We start from the raw sequence: 15,721 nt of genomic DNA on the forward strand, positions 1-15,721 counted from the left end.
GGTTTTGATACAAGTTTAGGGTTTTAAATTAGGGCTACAAGCCAGAGTTAGGGTTTCAAACTAGGGTGAGAGTTTCAACTTACGGTTTCATGCTTGGGTTAGGGTTTTAAATTACCGTGCCATGAAAAAGTATTGGCCCATCCATCCATCCATCCATTTACATCCGAATCAGATGCCCCAGTCACCTCATCTGGCTCCTCTCAATGTGGAGAAGCAGCGGCTCTACTCTGAGTTCCTCCCGGATGACAGTGCTTCTCACCCTATCTCTTAGGGAGAGCCCGGACACCCTGCGGAGGAGACTCATTTCGGCCGCTTGACACACAGCTTGTGACCATAGGGGAGGGTAATGAAGGAACCTGTGTTTTAAAATCCCCTAATTTCCGTAGTTCCAAGCGTGTTCGTTTTCGTGAAAGAACTTCGTTCACAACAATGTATAAAAAACAACCAATTTATTCCTGACAGAGGAGTCTATACATTTTGCAGAGCTCTGGATTCGTAACTACCCTATCTTATCCGTAGCAGATACAGTAGTAGAACAAAACTATCTGACTCTACCCCAGACCTATACAATGTTTCAAACAGGCCGGTGTGGAATCGCTGTCGTCTGATTGGTCCGTAATCTGACGTCATCGTTGTTCGGCCAAATGATGATCTGGCTCCAGGCTTCTGCAGATGTCTCCTGCATTCAATGTTCATAGTGGCTCCCCGCAGTTCCTTTCTTCTTTGCCATCTGTCTCCAAATACCCCCTGATGGGGGCCACATACCCCCCGATGGGGGCCTTCCTGCAATATACTCCTATACTCCAATACACATTGATCTTCCAAACTAGTTAGAGTTACATATTAGAATATAAAGTATTCTATATTCCTTTCAGAAAGAACGTAGATTGACCGGTAAATTGAGAGCTTCGTCTTTCGGCTTAGCTACTTCTTGATCACAACGGACCGATACAAAGTCCGCATCACTGCAGACCCTGCACCGATCCGCGTGTCGATCTCCCGTTCCATTCTTCCCTCACTCGTGAACAAGACCCCAAGATACTTGAACTCTTCCACTTGGGGCAGGATCTCATCTTGGACCTGGAGAGGGCACGCCACCCTTTTCTGACTGAGGACCATGGTCTCAGATTTGGAGGTGCTGATTTGCTTCCCAGCCGCTTCACACTTGGCTAGGAACCGCTCCAGAGAGAGTTGGCGATCATGGCTTGATGAAGACAACAGAACCACATCATCTGCAAAAAGCAGAGATCCAATACTGAGGCCACCAAACCGGACCCCTCCATACATCAGCTGCGCCTAGAAATTCTGTCCATAAAAGTTATGAACAGAATCAGTGACAAAGGGCAGCCTTGGCGGAGTCCAAGCCTCACCGGAAACGTGTCCGACTTACTGCCGGAAATGCGGACCAAACTCTGACTCCGGTCGTACAGGGACCAAACAGCCGTATCAGGGGGTTCGGCACCCCATACTCCCGAAGCACCCCCCACAGGACTCCGCGAGGGACACGGTCGAACACTTTCTCCAAGTCCACAAAACAGATGTAGACTGGTTGGGTGAACTCCCATGCACCCTCAAGGACCCTGCCTCGGGTGTAGAGCTGGTCCACTGTTCCACGACCAGGACAAAAACCACACTGCTCCTCCTGAATATGAGATTCCACTTCCCGACGATGAGATTCAACTTCCCAACTTCTCCTCTTTTTGCGTGTACGTGTGTGTGTTTGTGTGGATGTGTGTGCGTGTGCAATGTATGGACAAGCCCCTTAACAATCAGACACCCGAAGAAAAGGTGAAGGGCCGCAAAACTTGCCCACGTCCTGTTTGGGTAAATGGTGTGTGGGCAAAGGAAAGAATCCTCCTGAGCACGTTGTGACCCATCCATTCCACGTTCAGTTATTTTCACAGCCGTACGGCAACCTATCACACTAACGGGATACGCTATATATAACGGCTGAAATTGTCATGAACGGAACAGAGGACAGGACCCAAAATGCACGACTCTAATTCAAATGGACAGTTTCAAAATAGTTTAATAAACTGGCAGAGGTCGCTACACAGGCAGCCAATCTGCAAAGGCAACAGTAAGGTCAAGGTCAAAGGCAAGGTCAATTATCAGAACAGGGTCTAGGCTTACTATGAGTCTGTGACGTGGAAACAAGGAATGCTGGAACGTGACAACAAGGTACAACGAACTTGACCAGAAAGAATGAGACACGAGTTTAAATGGTGGGGAAGATGCTCTCAGGAGCAGGTGTGTACGCGACAGGGGGGAAGACAACAACCATAACACACACCCACTTTGTAGTTCGGGGCCGGCGTCCTCCTACGGTCAGCTGCGGTCTTGTAGGACCGTCTTTAGCGTAGCAGCATTTGGCAGGCTCGCTCCCAGGTCCTCTTGCAGCGTCTCACCAAGGTCAATGCAGATGGAACTGTGAATTCTGGGGCTATGGCAGGAAACAGAGATGGTTGGTAACCATGCACAATGTGAAAAGGCGATAGACCAGTGGATGCAGAGGGGAGAGAATTGTGAGAGAACTCGACCCAAACCAGCTTCCGAGTCCAGGATTGTGGCTCCTGTGACGCGAGACATCGGAGCCCAGTCTCCAGGTCCTGGTTCAGCTTCTCCGTTTGTCCGTTGGTTTCAAGATGAAATACAGAAGACAGACTGACGGTAGCACCTATTAATTTGCAAAACTCCTTCCAAAATCGTGAAACAAATTGGGGGCCCCTATCCGATACCACATTCTTGGGAAAACCATGGAACTTGAATAGCTGGTTTATCATCAACTCGGCAGTGTCTGCAAGAGGTGATCCGCGATATAGCGAGAGAACTCTGCATATGCAATGCGTCAAATATGATGATAATTTGGTGCATTAGTAGTATCAATACATTATGATGTAAATATGTACATTGCAGGTCTATAATCATTCAATATTATGTAAATGTGGTATATCATAAGGTCATATGTGTTAAATATGATATAAAGTTGGTGCATTAGTGGTATAAAAACATTAAATACATTAGAGGTGTATGAAAATTAAATATGTAAATATGCTATATTAGCGGTGCATACATTAAATATGATATAAATACCAGTATGCTACTTTAGCAGTGTATACATTAAATGTGGTGTAAATACGCTACCTTAGAGCTACATACTTGCAATATGATGTTGATATGTAGGTACATGCATTGAATATGGTACGTTAGAGGCATGAAGTCATTGAATATAATGTAAATATGATACATTGGCGGTGTGTAAACATATAAATATGATGCAAATGTGCCACATCAGATGTGCAGCCATGATTATGCACATATGGTCTATATTATGCAAATTAGCATAAGTACAGTATGAAACAAAAGTGGGTGAATGAGTTACTTTTAGTCCACCACCACGAGCACATCAGTTCATTGACACGCTGGCTGCACATGTAAACAAGCACATCATTCAACATTTGACACATTAGCATATATGCGCTTAACATATGTGCTAACAGCAGCTTCCTGGGTCACTTTCTACTCGTCTTCTCTGCTCCTCCAGATGTTTGTTTGTTTGTATAGTGATGCACATTAGAAATGAGCAGATGTGTGGTGGGTGCACAGTGGGTGTAGCAGCATTGATGTTGTTGTTGTGCTCTCTGCAGTCCGAGAGGAGCCGTTTTAGTCTTTTGTTGCCATGGCGGCAGAGAAGAGAGCACCAGTGAACGCAAAGTTTTTGTTAACATTTTCCGTGTTGTATAGAAAATGGAGTGTGATTAAAATTTGGTACGTTAGGAGTGTACTGACATAAATTATGATGTTATTATGGTACATTTGAGGGGCATACAATAAAAAAATGATTTCAATATGCTACATTAGAGGTGTGTATGTGTCAAATATGATGGGATTTTGGTACACTAGTGGTACATACAGGAAATATGATGTAACTATGCTACATTAGATGTTTATAGACATTGGCAGTGATGTAAATATGGTGGATAGCACATTTAATATGATGTAAATATGATAATAGTAGAGCTTTATAGATGTTGAATATGATGTATATAAAGTGCGTAAGAGGTGTATAGAACATTAAGTATGATGTGAATACGGTACATTTGTGGTAAATATGCAAAAATGCTACAGTGTAGGTGTATACATTGTGTAAAAATGTCATTATGGTTAAAGCCTTTTGTTGCCATAGCTGCAGAGAACAAACTTCTGCTCCACATTCTTCTGCTGTGTGTGCGCGCACAGTGCTAAACACACATTTGTGCCGCTCTGATGCCGTTTGTACCACGAGAACGACAACGGCGGCGGCTCGTTTGTCAACGTCTGCGCTAAAAGTGGAGCTTGATTCAGGCTCACACACGTCGCCTGCTCCAATCCAAGCCTTTGGATGATTGTTTACAGACCTTTTTTTTTTCTTTGTGTGTATCGGACTTGGGTTCTTGTCAAAATCAGACGACAATGGAGTTAACAAGTGCAGGTCACATGCGTATTACATTACATACGTACTGTGTATACGGTATTAGCTTTAGACCGTTAACATGACTGTAGTGAATCTTTATTTTGCACAAAGGCTTAGCTTTAGCTTTGGCCAGATTTAACTTTTTAGCACCGCCTCTTTCAGTCAGTCAACAGCATGTACAGATGTTTTAAGAACAACTAGCAGGAAGAGGCTGTAAATAAAGTAACAATTCAGATGTACAAATGGCTCATTCGCCTCTTGTCCGTGCTTGACTTTTAGTTTTATGACAAAGGGACCCGAAGGGGGCGAGAAGCGACGCCCCTCGCCGCATGTGACAGATGGCGCCGTCCTTTTACTACCTGGTGGGGAAGGTGCTTTTGTCCCCGAAGGTGTTTTGGCACAGGTGCCTTCGACGTGGTCGCACAAATCCAATTCATGCATCGCCTGTCTTCAGAGAGCTCCTGGTTGTCTTGAAAGCTACGGTGCGCTGCAAAATGTCACCAAGCTGACAGGGTCGCTTCCCCCTCTTGTGTCTGAGTTGTACATCTTGTAGCAATGACTCACGACTAACGCCTGGACAGCGTAGATCTATATGCTTCTAATGTAGCATATTTACATCATATTTGAAGTAAGTACTGTACCTCTAACGCAGTGATGTCCAATCTTTAGTGGTCCTTATTTTTACGTTTTTTTTGCAGTATACAGACAAGTTTGAATTTAGAGTTGCATGCCTTTACTGTAGTAACATGTAGTACCATCAGATTCTGACGGCATGATAACCTTGGGTATAAATATCACAGTATTGCAATTACAGCTCCAAAATGTATCCATCCATCCATTTCCTATACCGCTTATCCTCACTAGGGTCGCTTTTGAATATTTGGTACATAAGTGAACTAAAGAAAAAGAATGGAATTTTTCAAAATAAAATCTAAATGTGGCGGCGCGGTGGCCGAACTGGTTAGCACATCCGCCTCACAGTTCTGAGGGCCCAGCTTCAAATCCCGGCCTCACCTGTGTGGAGTTTCCATGTCCTTCCCCGTGCCTGCGTGGGTTTTCTTCGGGTACTCGGGTTTCCTCCCACATCCCAAAACATGCATGGTAGGTTAATTGAAGACTCTAAATTGCCCGTAGGTGTGAATGTGAGTGCGAATGTTTGTTTGTTTATATGTGCCCTGCGATTGGCTGGCGACCAGTTCAGGGTGTACTCCGCCTCCTGCCCGAAGATAACTGGGATTGACTCCAGCACGCCTGCGACCCCATTGAGGAGAAGCAGGTCAGAAAATGGATGGATGAAAATCAAAATGTCTTACAACAGTAAAAATACTTAAGTGTTGCCTCCTCTTGCAGCCACTCTTGGTAAGCATGTTTTACATATCATTCCTCTCTTAAGTGGCGGTACCATAAAAATTACAGAAGAGCTAACCTTTTAGACAAGGGGAAAAGCAAGTACGCAAGGCCCTTATTTGGAGAACTGTACAAAGAGCGAGAGAGTGACAACAGGTGCTATGGGATACTTTCAAAACTGTCTTTTAATAAGCTTCAACGTGTTTTAATACATTCAAATGCATGTAAAGCATTTGGGAGTGTTACAAATATGACTTGTTTTTTTTAAAGGCTGCTGGTGTGAAAGTGTCCTTTTAAGTGTCTGTGGACGCAGGCCTAAGCTAAATAAATCATGTTGGTTTTTGGGTTGAAGTGGCAACAAAGCAGCCATTTTGCTGCTGCTTGCCTCTTCTTAATCTTCTTCTTCTGTTGTAAATATTTAAATTGTGGCCCCTCGCTACGGGCGGGCTTTGTTCCATTTCGTCAGCGTGGTTTCACCCGTGCTCGCTTCATAATGCACACCATCTTGTTAGCGTGAACTTATGGACGCTGTGTTTTTACAGTACGTCATGTTTGACAGTTTTTTTTTCTCATATACAGTATTTTCCAACATTTTTGATTTTTTTTTTGTAATTTATTTTCTAATGTCTTCTATATTAGTGATTTTTTTTTTTTTGTGTGTGTAACATTTTGTATTGTTTTTTTAAATATATTTTGATGTGCATTTTAATATTTTAAAAACGTTTTGATAATTTTTTATTTTCTAATGTTTTTGATGTACTATTTTTAATTTTTGTTTGTTTGTTTCTGTTTGTTTTTTTCTCATATTTTGGGGTGAAATGTTTTTGTAATTCATCCATCCATCCATTTTCCGACCCGCTTCTCCTCACTAGGGTCGCGGGTATGCTGGAACCTAGCCCAGCTATCATCGGGCAGAAGGCGGGGTACCCCCTGAACTGATTGCCAGCCAATCGCAGGGCACATACAAATAAACAACCATTCGCACTCACATGCACACCTACGGGCAATTTAGATTTGTCAATTAACCTACCATGCATGTTTTTGGGATGTGGGAGGAAACCGGAGTGCCCGGAGAAAACCCACGCAGGCACGGGGAGAACATGCAAACTCCACACAGGCGGGGCCGGGGATTGAACCCCGGTCCTCAGAACTGTGAGGCAGACGCTCTAACCAGTCGTCCGCCGAGAGTGAAGCAGTTATTTATTTATTTTTTTTGCATCCAGTTTCTCAAAAGACATCCAGTCAACATTTTAATCATGCGCACCATCTTTCCTCAAACATGATTATCTAGTCATTGCTGAAACGTTCCAAGTGGCCCCGAGATGCTTTGTAATTAATGTAATTGCAGGCAAAATGAATTTCGCGGGAAACATAATTAAGGACAGATTCTTTTTTATGCGACACACTTGCGGTCTCCAGCATCAAAGTCCGGAAATATTAACAGCACTTTCCCCACATTTTGTCATGTTAAAGCATTATACCAAAGTGGATGAAAATAAATAAATGCTCAAAATTCTACATGCAACACCCCATGATGACAATGTAAAAAGTTTTTTTTTTTTTTAGATTTTTGCACATTTATTAACTCATTTACGCTGAGAACGTTTATATTGGTGAACGGGAATCCAACAGTTTACTGTCACCGATGTATATTTGTACAATGACATGGAACCCAGGTGTCTGTGAAATTCAGGTTTTTAAACCACTGTAATTACTAATAGATCCCTGTAGATGGTGGCATTAAATCACTTTGGTTTTTAGATCAACAAAGCTTTTGAGTAGAAGATTAAAATTAGGCGGTGAATCTTGGCTCGTCACATCGATTATAAGAAACAAATCAAATTGATTGCACAAAGTCAGTAATCTTCTTTGTTGCTTCTTCCACTCGATTGCGTCCAACTTTGGTGAAGGCTTCTTCATACAATCTGTGGACCTGAACACTAACACCAATCTCACCAATGAGTTTCATGTCGGCTAGTAGGTGTGGCTCTATTGTTGTTTAAAAGGCACTTGTCGGCTTTTGCGTTTCACCTTATCAATTGTTTCCAAAAGGTGTGTCAACAAAGCATTAAGCAAATGCTGTGAACGTTTAGTGTGCATATGTGATTTTGATAAACCTGCAAAGATGGCAAAAAACATTTTCCATGTTGCCATTATCCAGTGTTGTGTGTAGAATTTTGAGAAAACAAATGAATGTATTCCATTTTAGAAAAAGGCTGCAACGTAACATGCAAAAGTGAACTGTGTCTACTTTCCCGATGCACTGTATTAAAAGAAATGCTGCAACAATGGCACGCCGAGCCAAGTTTGCGGTCGGAGTTTGCGAGGTGATGCCTGCCTGCTCTCTGGCAAGTCCAATTCCTCTCAGCTCAGCACTGTGCTGCTGCGTGGGCCGCTAACGCCGCCGCTTCTGCTGTATAAATAAAACTCTGCTACCTAAAGGGAGAGCGGCAGAAAGACGGACGACGCGGGAGGATCGGAGGGAGGGAGGGGAAGGACGTTCACATGGGAGAAGAAAGTAGGAGAGGGAGGACGGAGTTGATCGCATTGAGATGAGCCACAGAGAATGATTGGACCATATATGGTAACTGTTGAGAAGATGAGAGGGAACAAGTGTGATGGATGTGAAGATCAACCCTTCAAACTGTGTGTGTGGTGCTCCTGTGACACCATCAGCATTAGTCACCACCCGCCATGATCAATAGCGTTGAAGGTAATGCAGCTCTGGGATCAGCACGATTAGAAAACATCCTACGTGATTTTTACTTAGGTAGGATCAGTGTTGGGAAATAATGCAGTAGGGATGAAAAGGTTTACAACAGTGTTGTCAGACATACGACACGCGGGCCAGAACCGGCCTGTCAGGGGGTCCAATCTGGCCCGTGTGGATTTCTATAAAAGTAACTGTTGTTTCTAATTTTGTTCACTGGGGGTCGCACTGAGAGCAACTTAAATGATCATTTACCACTTAAATGACATTTTAAAATTGTCTGTTACTCAGGTTTTGATGCCCAAGTCTACTTTGTATAAAATGTTGCGCCACCTTTGCCCAGTGGAGAATACACTTTTGTGAAAATGAATTCCTTTTGTATAAATATTTGAATACACTGAATATTGCACAATATCAGTCAACAGCTTCAGTTCAAAAGGTTGGTTTTATGGTTTTTTTCCATGCACAGCCAAAACCTGTATGTATTTTTATGTATTCATTTACAAGGCAGGGGACGACTGGACCCCTATGTAAATTTGAAATGATTTATAGATCTAAACAATTTCTTTTATGAAAGGTAAAATACATTATATAGAACCACTGTGACCTGTTGCACGTGCGAATGAAAACTGATTCATAATATTGTTGAAATTGCAATAAGTTTTGTTAAGAAATTTCAGTTTTCTCATTATTTGAAAGAAGATTTGCAACAAGATAGTGTTCAATAAATGTGAATATTTTCTAAATATGCTTGTCATTATTTGGACCAAAACATTGTGAAAATTTTGGAAATTCCGTTATTTAAAGCTTATTAGTCCACAAATACACTGGTCCGGCCTACTTCAGATCAAATTGGAGTGAATGTGGCCCCTGATCTAAAATGACTGACACCCCTGGTTTACAGTGTACTGATGAATGGTAAAAACGTTTCACTCGGTTCAGGTAACCATTTTATCTTGTAATAATCTTTGCTTATTTTTTGTATTTTCTATTATTTTTATACTTCGTAATATTTTTATATTCGAATGTTTGTATTTTGTTAAGATTTATTATTTTCCAGTTTGTGTGTAATCTTTATTTATTATTATATTGTTTAATAATATTTCGACTAGTATCCTGCATTTTGAATTACATTTTTTTTATTTTTAAAAAACAAATATTTTCTCTCATGTAATATTTTGTCTAATATGTGGTACTATTTCATAGTAATATTTTCTCTTTTTTTCTTGTATGTCTGAAGGGTATTTTGGAGGTAAAATATTTTATTAAAATATAATAATAATAATATAAAATATATTAAAATACTTTAGCTATAATTTTCTATTCTTCTGATGTTTGCTTTAGTTTTCAAATTTTTATTTAATATATATATATATATTTTTTTTGCTTAATATTAGATACAATTTAAAGATTTAACAATTCAAGCTTTGTGTCATTTCTATATATGTCCTTAGTATTTTTGTAGTATTTCTATCACTACAATTTTATAATTTTGCCATGAAATTCAGCCCCCGCAGCCTGTGTCACTAAGTTAACATGACGTTTGGTTGGCATGTTTAAGCGGCCCATTTAGTGTCATTTTTCCCATTTCCAAGGCAATTTTTCCCATTTCCAAAGGCAAACTTTTCCGAAAGATTTTATCCAGTTTCTACCAAATTTAAACAATGTATACTAGACAGATAAGCAAGGCTACATTCCAAAACATATGAATGAAGTGACCTTTCATAGTTGTACACAAAGACACTTTGAAAATTCTGGCCCCAAAGCCAGTTTGACATAGCAACATGAAATTTCGTAGGCATGTCAATCATGACTAGACCCACAAAAAGGTCTCAAGAAGCCATGCCTGAAAATGCATAAGTCGTCTGCCATTTAAGGTTTGAAGCAGCACTTTTAGACAAATTTTGGTCATATTCACGGGACAATTTAGCATCAATTTTCCCATCACCAGGTGGCCTACAAAGGCAAACTTATACCAGAGATATTGTCCAGGTGCTACCAAATTTAAATTACATATACTAGACAGGCAGCACGGTGACCGACTGGTTAGAGCATCTGCCTCACAGTTCTGAGGACCGGGGTTCAATCCCCGGCCCCGCCTGTGTGGTGTTTGCATGTTCTCCCTGTCCCTGCGTGGGTTTTCTCCGGGCACTCCGGTGTCCTCCCACATCCCAAAAACATGCATGGTAGGTTAGTTGAAGTCTCTAAATTGCCCCTAGGTGTGAATGTGAGTGCGAATGGTTGTTTGTTTATGTGTGCCCTGCGATTGGCTGGCAACCAGTTCAGAGTGTACCCTCCCTCCTGCCCGGTGATAGCTGGGATGGGCTCCAGCACTCCCGCGACCCTTGTAAGGATCGGCGGCTCAGAAAATGGATGGATGGATGGATATACGAGACAGCCGCGACCCTAGTGAGGATGTGCGGTTGAGACAACGGATGGATATACTAGACAGATAAGCAAGGCTAAATTCCAAAACATTAGCTTTTCGGTCCTTGCGTTCTGTTCATATTGAAGGGACAATAATGCATGCACGATTTAGACCTTAGGTAAACTACGTGTGGAAGAAACTTTGCTTTAATTACAGTGCTTTACTTTTCAAATGAGACAACTGCTTTACTGTCCTTAAAAAAATATTATAAGGTGTGGGGCTCAAGGGGGAAAACTTTACATCTAACCTCCAAAATGTCCTGGAAGTCATCCTGTCATGCGAGATTAAACTTGCCCGTGTCATTTATTTCCAGTCGAGTCACAAGTCATCAAGGCAGCGACCCAGCTACTGCTTGCTTGTTCGCGCTGACTCAAGTCTCTCAAGTCCCTCCGAAAAGTCCACTTTGTACTCGTCAGGTGACTTTTAACACGCTCCCTGTACGTTTGTGTCACTCAAGCGCACCGGTTGATTGAATTAGCGACAATAGCGACTTCATTATTAAATCATTTGGGGGTGGGGGTGGGAGTGCGGGTGGGGGGCTGTGTGACGTGACCACTTTTATCAGCTTGTTAAAAAACAATAAAAGCAAATTGAATAGCTGCTTTAGGACAAAGTCCCGACATCCTTCTTTGAGCGATGTTTATGTGGTTGTGATGTAATCGGGAGCTTTTGATGGAGTAGTTGTGGCAATGCAAGCTGGGAGTTTTGGGCTGATTGAAAAAAAGTGCCGAGATCAAGTTCAGCTTTTATTTGCGGGCTTAGAAATTGCTGGTAGACTACATTTTTGTACTAGTTAGAGGTGTAACCAAGATAAAAACCAGTGCGTGTATCGGTGATAAACAATTGTGAAGCTGAGCGATGAATGGCCAACAATTTTTTCCTGTTCCACTCAATCATTTTGTTGTTACCGAAGGACCACATTTGCACTCGTCAGAGTCATTACCAACATTAAATCAAGAAAGCTTTGTATGCGAGAGAAAACAAGCAATTGTGAAGCCGAGCGACTGTGAATTGTTTTTTTGCCGTTTTGGATCTTTACATCAGATCGTATTGACAACTTTTTGCCTATGCATCCTATTTTGAGGTGTAACCAACGTGAATACCAGAAAGTTTTCTGGGTGAAAAATCAGCAAATACGAATCAGAGTGAACGTGGACTGTTTTATTTTATTTATTTGTTTGTTTGCTCCAGGTGTGTACATCTGGATGGGCTCTTCCAACATTTCTCTGTGAAGACTACTTGGAGGCCAGAAAACTGTTTATGGGTTTAAAACAAGCAATTGTGAAGCCCAGCAAACCTGATTTTTAAAAATTTTATTATTTTTGTTATTTTTAATCACTTCAGATCAGGTGTTTACATGTGGGTCGGTTACACAACTTTGGCCTCTGAAAACTGGTTTGGGATGTAACCAATGGAAAACCAGAGTTAAAAAGTAATTGTGAACATGGATTTTGTTTTTACATCTATATCTGTTGCCCAACTTTTGCTTGAAGTTGTAACCAACGTGAAACTCAAAGCGCTGTCTATGGGTGAAAAACAAGCAATTGTGAAGCCGAGCAAACATGGATTATTGTTTTATGGCTGCAGGTGTTTACATCTGGATCGGATACACAACTTGGCCTGTGAAGACAAGTGTGAGGTGAAAAACAAGGCATTGTAAGGCAACGCGAACATGGATTGGATTGTTTTGTCATTGCTTTAGGTGTTTATATCTGCATATGCAATTTTTGCCCGTGAGGGACTACAATTATACTAGTTGGAGGTGTAACGATGTTTTTTTTTTTAATTGCTTTAGGTGTTTACATCTGGATTGGCTTCACAACATTTTGAAAGTGTAATTTTGGGTGTAACTAAAGTGAAAACCAGAGAACTATCTATAAGTGAAAAACAAGTAATTGTGAAGCTGAGCAATTGCGATTGTTTGTTTTTTATTGCTTCAGGTGTTATGATCTGGATTGGCTACACAACTTAGACCTGTGAAAATGAGTCTAACCAAACCAAAGAGTTGTCTATTGGAGACTTACAAGCAACTATGAATTCCAGCAAACATGGATTGTTTTTCTTATCGCTAATTGTCTTAATTGAGGGAATGACCCAGTGACAGCTGCCCAAGACAATGCCCCTTGGACATCCCTTGATGTTGGAAGCATTAATTGCAGCCTGATGCTTTCCTTGGACTTGTTTTCTTTTTGGGGGAAGGCATCAAAAAGGCAAAGTTGTCAAGTGAGCCAGCGGCGGGCAGGCAGGCAGGCAGGCAGGCACTGGGGGTGCGCCGAACTAAAAGGCAAAAAGAGGGACAAGAGATGGCTGGTGGTGACATCATTGCTTTTAGAGCGACGACGGTGGCAACCGACCGGCCCTCAGGCCAGCCAGCGCCCAATGTGCTCTCTACAGTATTGTGTACTTCCCTCCCACTGAATTATTCAGCGCGCTCTTGATGGAGAGACTCTGACTGCACTCGTGTGTAAGTGTGTGTGCGCACACGCATGTGGGAATGCATTTGTCTAAAACTGTGCGAATAAAACTCTTTATCTGTGGGATGAAGGGAGAGTGAAAGAGGGAGTGAGTGAGAGAGCAAGTGTGTGAGGGTGAATGTGTGAGTGAGTGAATAAGAGAAAGGGACTGAGTGAGAATGAGTCGCTGCTTAATACACTTAGCACTGTCTGTGTGTGTGTGTGTGTGTGTGCGCGCGTGTGAATGTGTGCGCACACGCATGCGCGCATACTTGAATGCATTTGTCTAAAAGTGTGCGAATACAACTGGTCTTCATCTGCACTCCAAAGAGACTGAAGGAGGAGATGACGCTCCAATTTTTCCAACAGTGAATCATCTCTTTCGGTCCATCTCGCACGACGTATGCATGTGCTTACACACACACACACACACACAGCATTGAGTGTGTTAAGCAGTGATGGAGTGAGCTGGGGGAGTGTCATCCTCTGTGCTTTTCAGGACAAGTGCATACCCAACATAGCCACAATTGCTGTATGTAGGTCAGTTTTTGCGTTCCATTATCTGTACAGCTCATTAGGTGTGATGACAACCACTGAACAGGATAATTGTAGAAAAGGGCCTGGGTTAATTTAGGTATGTTATTTGTTGGTGATGTGGGAGGATAACCGTAGAACAGGAAATTTAATTTTGGTAGCTTATTTTTTTGTCATGCGTGATGATAACCATCGAACAGGAAGTGGGACTTATTCCTTTGTTTACTGTGGGATATTGTTTTTGTTCCACCATAAGAGATGTGTTATTTTGATGTGACTGCATTATCCAGTGGGTGAGTTATCCACTCCATCAGTTAGTGAATTAGAGAGGGAACAAGTGTGTTGTGGGAGAGAGAGAGAGAGAGAGAGAGAGAGAGAGAGAGAGCATGTGAGTGAGTTAGTTATCCACTTGCATCAGTTAATGAGTGAATGAGAGAGGGAGTGAGTGTATATGTGTGTGTGAGAGAGCGCGCGAGGGTGTGTGTGCGCTCGCGCATGCGTGCGTGTGCGTCAGAGAGAGCATGTGCGAATGAGAGTGTGTAAGTGATTGAGTGAGTTATCCACTTCATCGGTGAGTGAGAGGGAGAATGATCATGTGAGTAAGAGAGAAACTGAGTCAGTGAGCAAGTAAGATATATATCACACGCGGTGGCACGGTAGGCGACTGTTTAGCACATCTGCCTCACAGTTCTGAGGACTGGGGTTCAAATCCCAGCCCTGCCTGTGTGGAGTTTGCATGTGCTCCCCGTGTCTGCGTGGGTTTTCTCCGGGCACTCCGGTTTCCTCCCACATCCCCAAAACATGCATAGTAGGTTAATTGAAGACTCTAAATTGCTCCTAGGTGTGAATGTGAGTGCAAATAGTTGTTTGTTTATATGTGCAGTGCGATTGGCTGGCGTCCGGTTCAGGGTGTACCCCGCCTCGTGCCCGAAGTTAGCTGGGATAGGCTCAGGCACTCCCGCGACCCTTGGGAGGATAAGCGGTAAAGAAAATGGATGGATGGATGGATATATCACACACACAGAATATCACATACAGAGACAGAGAGAGAGAGGTACGGAGTGGGCAGCAAGAGCTTTGCGGAGATTGATAAGAGGAAAAAAAGGATGTGATGGAAGTGTGGAGTGCAGTGAATTGCCTCTTATTAGCTGCAAGCTAGTGCTGTTCAGTATTCCATGTGAGAGGGACAAACAAGCTTTTTTCCTCCCTGTCCTCATTCACTCGTAGCTTGCTGCTGCTGTGCTGACATCACATGCAAAAATCTCATTATTTTATGAAATGTGTTGCTTTAGCCATATTGTACCCCTTTCTTACGCAAGTCCCATCACACAAAAAAAAATGCCCCCCAAAAAAGTCAAAATATGCCTGTGGAGTCCATTAATTTTCTAAAGTCTGAAGTCAAATCTTTTGTCCCACAAGATGTGCTGAAGTCCCATTGAATTTTCTGAAGTTGTGCAAGATTTGCTGAACTCTCACAAGATCTGCTGAATCAGAATCAGAATCATATTTATTTGCCAAGTATGTCCAAAAAACACACAAGGAATTTGTCTCTGGTAACTGGAGCCGCTCTAGTACGACAACAGACAGTCAATTGACCGAGAACACTTTTGATACATTGACAAAAACAGTCACTGAGCAATAAAGGGTTGCTAGTTATCTGGTAATGCCGGTACAAATTTTGTTTTATTTATTTATTTTTGACAATTGTGCAAACAGATTGCGAGTCCTCTAGCACTTAGAGCAGTTTGAATGACTTATATAGCAATAGTCCGGTGCGATGACCATTGTGCAAAGGG

At 42.2% G+C, this 15,721-nt stretch overlaps 1 protein-coding gene across 3 annotated transcripts in view; it reads left to right on the forward strand.

Moving 5' to 3' along the window:
• Window positions 1-15,721, forward strand: part of grin2ab (glutamate receptor, ionotropic, N-methyl D-aspartate 2A, b) — a 139,725-nt gene that overhangs the window by 64,486 nt on the left and 59,518 nt on the right. The window contains exon 1 of one of the 3 annotated variants that reach the window (XM_061680090.1): window positions 14,163-14,218. The exons of the other annotated variants lie outside the window; for them this stretch is intronic. The gene's annotated coding sequence lies outside the window, so the exon portion shown is untranslated. Of the gene's footprint in view, window positions 1-14,162; window positions 14,219-15,721 lie in introns of those variants that run through there. 3 annotated transcript variants of the gene reach the window in all.

Source organism: Phycodurus eques, chromosome 6 (assembly GCF_024500275.1).
Source record: "Phycodurus eques isolate BA_2022a chromosome 6, UOR_Pequ_1.1, whole genome shotgun sequence".
Lineage (NCBI taxonomy): Eukaryota > Metazoa > Chordata > Actinopteri > Syngnathiformes > Syngnathidae > Phycodurus > Phycodurus eques.